Raw genomic sequence first — 8,878 nt, forward strand, 5'->3', positions numbered from 1 at the left:
AAAAGAGATAATTCAGTTTTTATTATCTCCTCTTCTTCAATTTTTCCCCCACTTAATATAGTATTATTTTACACTAATGTTAAAAAGACACTACAGGTATTGGGTACCACACTATTATGAATGTAAAATTCGTATATAGTGATTTATTATTGTAAAATACTTGTATTGTAGTGTGTAGAGGTCAGCACTACAAGTACTTCATATCAATACTTAATGTTGTATATGTAATGTAATGTACAAGTGTGGTAATTAGCGATGACACTTCCTAATTAGCTTAATTAGAAAATTACATGCAATTCAGTTTAATTAAGAACCTTAAAAAGAGTTGACATGGAGAAAAAGGGAATCAAGTAGTAATTGATTTAGTAATTAGGGAACAAGAATTGATGCGTTGACAAGCCAATTCATGGACTATTTGGTGGTTTTATGCACTATATCTTCCCTCTCTTGTTTGAATAAAATTTTATTCCATTACAAATAGTTATATAAGTTAACCTATTAAGCAGGAGAATATCTCTTCTATATATAAAAAATAGATAACGAATTTTTTTTTTTAACCGTTTGTTTTGTTAACTTTAACAGAATATTCTAAATATTTAACCGAATATACCTTTAAAATTAATTAAAAATAGATATTTATTAATTAATATTAATATAAATTAAAATATTATAAAATATCATTAGTATAATAATATTTAATACAAGACTACATATATAATAATTATCTTAATACAAATTCAAATGTTATAAAATATCATTATTATAATAATATACAGGACTAAATATTTAATAATTATATTTATATAAATTAAAATATTATAAAATATTATTATGATAATAATATATAATCTTAATTTTTTATTAATTATATTAATATGAATTCAAATATTATTATTATAATAATATTTAATACTTATATTAATATAAATTTAAATATTATTATAATAATATATAATACATAATCTTAATTTTTATTAAAAAAATTATCATTTATGTTTAAAAAAGTTATTATATTATATATATATTTAAAAAATCATAATCAATGTTATGGTTTAATTTTTCATTTAATATATTTATGTCATTTTTTTATATATAATAATGTTTATTTATTTGAAATTTATATGACAATGATATAAATTTAATAAAAATAATTAATAAATTCTATAAATAAAATTAAATAAACATTGCTTGTATCAAGTGTGTCTATATATATATATATATTTATTTACAGAGCACTCTCACTTTTTCCTCCAACAAGAAAACAAGATTATACAAACCGGACAACTGTAGTAAAAAAAAGTAAGCACTTTGATAAAAAGTAGGTATGAATGCATTAAAGATGGCATCCACCAGAGAAAATGGAAAAAAAAAGATGTGATGCATTTCCTAGAACAAGATGACTGAGTGAATGTTAAGCTTTTAGAGTATTGAATTAATCCAGCTCAATTGGTGAATAGTGACTAGAGGGTGGTGGTAGGGTTAGTCTGTTTTTTATTTTTATTTTTTGAGTTTATAGAATTTTAATTGCATTTTGATTTGATGTTTATTTTGGTAAAAGGGCCCAGAGAATTGGCAATAGTGTATAAATTATTTTAGCAAAAACATATGAGAGTAGGATCTAGCCATTTTTTATGTTTCCTTTTAAACAGGAGTATCCATAAGATGGTGTCCTCATGTTGGGGCTTCAATTTATTATTTTATTATTATTTTAAATTTATATATATTCCATCACATCCCGTGCCTCCAGATGACTCTCGCTTATACAACACGTATATTAATTTATAATATAAACTAATATTTTTTGCAATGTATCACATCAATTGGTTCTAAAAATAATTATTACAATATTGTTGAGGGTATTTCTCCTAAGTTCAATAGTTAAGCTCAGGCCTGACCCATGGCGATCCCATTAAGGATTGCTAATGTTAGCCCCTCACTAAGCTAAGATGTGCACTGACTAGAGCGTGCACGCACATGGCTGCAACTCTTGGTGGATGAAAACACCACGGGCATATATATATTTGGTCTTACTTGAGTGGAGTTGGGTTGAAAGGCTTCCTAGGGAGGTCTAATATGTTGGGTTACAAGGGCTTGATCAGGCTTTTAGTATATGGCCTTGAAAAGGGTCATATGTCTCCTAAGCATAAATCATATATGTTCCTGGCCGAGGGGTAAATGTCAGTTATGCTCTTTAGGAAGGGTAGTGCCTACGCCACAGGGAGAAGTCGTCGGTCGTGGCCTAGGGATGGTGTCCGAGCTATATAGAGGTGTTGCCAAGCATTTTGTGGGAAGGATTTGAGTACCATTGGTTTGGTGCCATATGGCGCCACACACGTGTGCAGGCGTAGGGGCGCGCACACGTGCTTGATAGGTGGCGTGCAATGCACACAAGGGGTGCACGTGGTGGCTGATATATGTTGCTTGAGTGAACAGATGGGACCAGATGATTACTTTACGGCTACTAAGAATTATCAGAAGGACCCACATGGCGTGCTTGGATCTATTAGGGAGTAGATCGAATAGTGCTTGATCTAGATGCTTGGTTGAGCAACATGTGGTTGCTAAGGAGTGACTTGGCTTGCCTGAAAGATGTGTTGCATGCTATTGGTCCAGCAAATACCTAGATGATTGGGGTTGTCAATTGGTGCCTCTGTTGACATTATATTTATGTAGCTTGGTCGCCCGAGACATGAGGGTGGTGATGTCCAGTACATGAGACACTTGTTCTTTGTATTGTGATTATATGTAAAGTTGGGGAAGGGTTCCCGTGTGTGTGTACCTAAATACATGTGTGTTGTGCTTGAGAACTTGTTCTTTGTATTGTGATTATATGTAAAGTTGGGGAAGGGTTCCCGTATACTGTGTTTGTGCCTAAATACACGTGTGTTGTGCTTGAGATTTACTTGATAGGCAGGAGTGCGTTGAGTGATCTTTGTGCTTGCTTACTGTGACCCTCGTGTGTGTGTTTGAGTGAGTGTTGTTGGCTGACAAGTCAAGGACTTAGGTCATTATAGGCGAAAATTTATAGTGCAAATTTGACCTAAGGACTTAGGTCATAGGCGAAAATACTGCGAAGTTACAGTTAGGATCGTGCGGTATTGGGTTGGGCCTAAGTCCTTCTCAATGGACACTACCTATGTAAGGTGGATATTCTCTTCTAAGATGACCCAAGGTCCTCTGGCTTGTCTTGTACAATCCGAGGACTCCAAGCACTTCCTTGGCCTCAAGAAAGCATTCTCTATTCCATAAGTGCTAGGTGTCAATCCTGGAGTTGACAACTAAGTCTAAGCACTAGTGGTACGCTAAGAATCGGTCTAAAGAATGGCTTTCATGCACGATGTCTGGGAACACGTGTTGCACGCAACTGTCTTGTTATTTCGCTTCTCTCCATCACACTGATAAGGCATGACAATTCTCTTTTAGTTCCTTAGGATTGACCTCCCTTGCGGACATATGAGTAACTTCTCATCTACGACTTGATCAACACTTGGGACCTTTCCTAAAAAAATTCATCAGATCCAATGATTGGGAGTAACCTTTATTTGTTGCCCATTAAAAAAGTTTGTCTTTCCACTTCATTCGTGCAAAACCCGTGCTTGAGAATTAGGCTCTCTCTATAGAGAAGTTTTCACTCTTAGTCATTCATCATTAAATGTTCTAATTTTTTTTTTTTTGAAAAAATGAGTTAGAGGTCGAAGTGACCTCCTCTCAATAATATTTAAGGCCCTCACTTATGGCGGAGGAATACCGTAGTAACATAGTGAAAAAGGAAGCAAAAGTTATGACCACAAAAGCACCCACTCCCTAATAAGATCCAAAAAGAACACACCCTCAAATTCTTTCATTCTATATACCCAAGTGGCAACCCAGAACCTGATTTTATCCCAAAGATTGTCCACTGAAGACGAGAACTCGTCAAAAGTCCTAGCATTTCTCTCTAACCAAATAGCCCAAAATGTAGCGAGGACGGTACATTGCCATAAACGCGTCACCCTCTTTCCTCCCTCCAAATGAGAGAGGAACAATTGCGCACAAGAGGATGGCAAACACCAATCGACCCCGAACTCTTGGAAAACTTTATTCCAAACGAAACTGGCGAACGAGCACTGAAGAAACAAATGGCCCACTGACTCGCTATTGTTGTTACAGTTAGCACATCGATTTGGCGACAAGGAATGGAAAGGTCTCCTCCTCTGCAAATTATCATGGACACTTAACTTGTCAAGGAATAATAACCATCCAAACACTTTAATTTTGTAGGGGACACCACTTTTCCATAACCCCTTCGCCCACGGCCACTCTGGCCCTAACTGATCATAGGCTAAACTGTGAAAGGCCGATTGGCAACTGAAAACCCCGCTACTGTCTGGTTTCCAGATCCTTTTATCTTCCAAAATTCTCGGCAGGTGCACATCCTTAATCAAATCTAACATCTCAATCAAGCTAGGAATCTCCCTGTCGAATAAATTCCTTCTAAATCTGAAGTCCCAGCCTAGACCTTCGGAGCTAGTACCAACATCAACCACTAACAAGTCTCTGATTGAAACATTCGTTGCCTCGGACACCCTGAATAAATCACTGAACCGTGAGCTCAGGGAACATTCACCAATCCACTTATCCTCCCAAAAGCGAATCCTGTCACCCCTCCCCACTTTGAAAAAGACCCTACGCTTATACTCCTCATACAACAAGGAAATGTCTCTCCACGGTCCACGAACTGAAAATCTACTCCCCACGTTTGTATCCCAGAAGCCAGCATCTTCACCGTACCTACTGTTGACCACCCTGTGCCATAAAGAATCTTTTTCCAAGGGAAACCGCCACAACCACTTCATAAGAAAAGCCTTATTCCTCAAAACCAAATGCCCAATCCCCAAGCCTCCGTGACTACGAGAATTACAAACATCGACCCAGGAGACCAAATGATCGGCACCAGACCTGTCTGCACCTTCCCAAAAGAAATCGCGCATCAGTTTCTCAATGGTCATCGCCACATTCTTAGGGATACAAAAAAGCGACAGGTAGTACACGGGAATGGAAGACAGAACAGATTGAATAAGAGTCAGTCTCCCACCTCTAGACAGAAAAGCACTCTTCCAGAAATCCAACCGATTAGCACATTTTGATATCACTGGGTCCCAAAACCCTCTGGAACGAGGGGAAGCCCCCAAAGGAAGCCCCAAGTACTGAATAGGCCACTCGCCCACTTCACACCCAATCTCACTAGCTTTCTGATCCACCAACTCTTTCTGCAAATTAATCCCCAGAAGCTGACATTTCTGCAAATTGATAGATAACCCAGAAACTTCACCGAAGACCTCGCAAGAAGACAACTATCAAAGTACTTTCCTGATAAGCCCTCTCCTTATTACCAACAAGAGAAACTATTGCTAATCTTCAGACTTAATGGATTCAACGATTCTTCTGACATATTGGAATCGAAGATTGAGTCAGTCCAACATTCAAATATAGCAACGACAATCCTAGAACACTATATATGATAAAAAAATTCATAATAATTAATAACAATTATGAAAGGTGTGCCTTTTGTTTTCATACCAAAGGAATAAAATTCTTGCTCTATGTGTGTGTGTACTGATGTGTATATGTAGTAGTAGGAGAAATGAATTGAGGGCACTTGTATTCGGTGCCTTTGCTATTTTCGTTTTACAAAAATATGGGGTTGTTGTAGGACCAATATAATTTAAATGTTGAACTGTAGAGTACTTGGTGACATTGTAACCATGAAACTTTTGTAAAAATTAAAAAAAAATAATTTTAAAATTGAGGAATTACGAGTCATATGTTACTTGGACGTAAATTCCTTACTTAAAAGGAAACAGCTGAAGGGAGTGAAATTTGTGACAATTTTCAAACAGAACGCGCGCAGTCTTGGTTAACCGCGTCCATCTATAGTAAAATATATTGAAGCTACACATGGTTAACAATGTTCACTTTTTAGGAATGGAAGTTGATGGGAAGGAATCTTACTTCCACTTTTATTTGTTATTCTAAAGTATGTATTGACAAATTATTCTTTAATTGCTGATTTGATTTTCAAACCAACAAATAAAAAAAAAATGCCAATATACTGTTTTTTATTAAAATGCTTTTAGTTTCTCTGATCATTTGGACCAAGCGGAGCGATTCAAGCAATAATGAGACAAATCTTTTTTTAGGACTGTTTTGATGGAGTCAATTAGCTGTAACCTAATAGGTGATTACTAGTGTGTGAGTGTTTTTTTTAGAAACAAAATGAGAGAGAGAGAGAACATACAGGGTGGGTGATTAATAATAATAATAATAGTTAGATGAAAGTGTAGCTAGAAGAAAACAACAATAGATGATTTAAAAGTAGAGAAGCGGTTTACCCACTTTTGGGATGCTGCTAATCACTTTCCAAAACTCGGGTTCAAAGCACTTCTCTTACTCTTCTACAACCAGGAATCTTTAAAGCAAAAGTCATTGTGACCTGCTTTTTCCATCTAATATGCCAATGGAAACACGCCCACCTTAGTTTAGTTAGGCTAAGAAATATGAAAATGATGGGAAAAAAAAAACAAAGTTTGAACATAACCACAACAGATTTGTAGTCAACGACCAAAAAAAAAAAAAAAACTCAATTTTCATTGCAGAGAATGGTTTACTGTGGACCATTAGTAGAAAGAAAAGCAAAAGAAAAAAAAATGACATAACGTTACAACTTTTTTGTTGCTGGGCCTGGGATAAGTTCTTTGAAACAGTGATGCACGCACTAAAGGGACTTTAAGCAAGTTGGGTGTGGCCCCCAGCTTATATTGCTTTCAGGAGAATGAAGTGAGCTCCACTTTGTCTTGCTTTGGCAAATAATGGCAAGCAATGGGTATATGGGGAACCTACTATTTTTGTCCTAACTAACATTGGTCATGATGCTTTATTAGACTCTGTACTTCAATTACTTTTGTTTGTGTTGGGTGTTTTTTTTGGTAAAGAGCAACGCCAAAATAGCCCTCCATGGACTCCACTAGCCACGAGTTGGAGTTATCCTTGGGAGCAAACAACGTTTGAGGTAAATGAAAAGGTACAGCTAGTATAGTAGTAGTCTTAACTGGATTATGTTAATGTGTTATATTAATCTAGAATAATTAGTAATACGTTACTGCTAGTCCTGATATGATTAAAAATTGTGTTTGCCTAGAATCGTAATTATACTTTTATTATAATTATATTTACTTATTTTGTATATATTTTGTGTTTGGTTATAATTGTTTAAAATATTAAGTGATTTTCGTGCTCATATCAAAATATAAAGAGTCCATTATTGTAAATTATAATTTCTAAAAATGTTATTGGAAAATATAACTTTTTAATAATTTGTATGATAACACAAGTAATTTGAACAAATCAAAATATAATATAATATATTTTATTTCCTTGAAGGAAGAAACACGAGCATTATATAGTTTTTGCTGCATCAAATATCTAACCAAATTAAGAAAAAGAACTAAACGAGTGAATTAAAGCAAGCCAACGAAGCATTCTCTCTCTCTCTCTCTCTCAATAATAACAAAATTTGGCAGTGTCTGTTCACATAGACCAAACACTTGAATATATAGTAGAAGAAAATAGAGAGCAAGGAAACAGTTGGAGCTGAAATTGATGGCCTCGTTCGCTCCCACAAACAGGTCAAAGGTGCGGGCCATGCTCCACGTTCTGACTGCCGACACGACTGTTTACTCTTCATTCTCACAACGCCATCACGTTTATCCCATGAACAATGTATACAAGTGTTTAATTCTCACAACGCCATCACTGTTTAATCTTAATGCAAGTGCATGAACAATGTATTCAGATTCAGATGTATATCTAGTACACCCAGCAATAACTTATTTATGCATGCATGCCATTTATATAAATGACTACAGTGTCATATGAGACCAAATTCCTAAATAAATTATTAATTGAATCATATCGGGACCTGTTGCTCAAGCACATGACTAATAAGTCACACCGGGGTCTCAACGTCCTAGGATCTGGGACTAATAAGTCACCATGGGGTCCATTGCCCTATCCTCTATATAACCAGCCTTGAAGCTGCTTTAGTGTACCTGACGCTTCAGTTTTCTACGACCATTGGGTCGAACAAGTGTGTAATGCGCTCCTGATCAGATCCAATCATATTGACCAGCGTTCAGCGCACTATTGCCGCTATTTACTCATAAGTCAATGCTTTACGGCCAGCTATTGCCGACCTTGACTAATAAGTCAATGATTTAAGACCAGCGCTCAGCACTATTGCCGTCCTTAACTAATAAGTCAATGCTTTTCTCAAGCAAATAATTCTAACATGCATTCATCATATAACTAACATCCATATATAAAACACTCAACATGCTTCATCAATAATCACATGCATAATCATAATTATGCGCATTTACATAGGCCAATGCCCAATCAAAACCATATTCAACATCTAGGCCAAGCCCTAATCATGTATGTCACATAATGGGTGCAGTTTTCTTACTTCGGGCCCGAGTATAATGAAAAATAAGAATGACCATCGAGCACGATCCTGATCTCGAGCCCCTAGCGATAACCTAGTCACAACCAAGTAAAATCCTATCAATAATGAGTAAATAAAGGTTTCCAGACCAAGTCCTGGCCTCCGGGATGTCGAATCCTACTAAACCGGGTAGTAGAAACGACCTCGAGCCCTTATGTTTGAGTTCCCACATCCAAAACCTCCCTAAAGCCAACTTTTCCCTTAAGCGTCGCGACCCCACGCCCCTGAGTCGCGGCTTGCCTCCAGACAGAGGCCCCTACCCCTTTCTACCTGCGCCTCGCGCCGCAGCCCTAACTGCCCATCAGCCAGGTCCTCCTTTTCGTCAAGCTTGGGCCG

Source organism: Humulus lupulus, chromosome 1 (genome assembly GCF_963169125.1).
Source record: "Humulus lupulus chromosome 1, drHumLupu1.1, whole genome shotgun sequence".
NCBI classification, from domain to species: domain Eukaryota; kingdom Viridiplantae; phylum Streptophyta; class Magnoliopsida; order Rosales; family Cannabaceae; genus Humulus; species Humulus lupulus.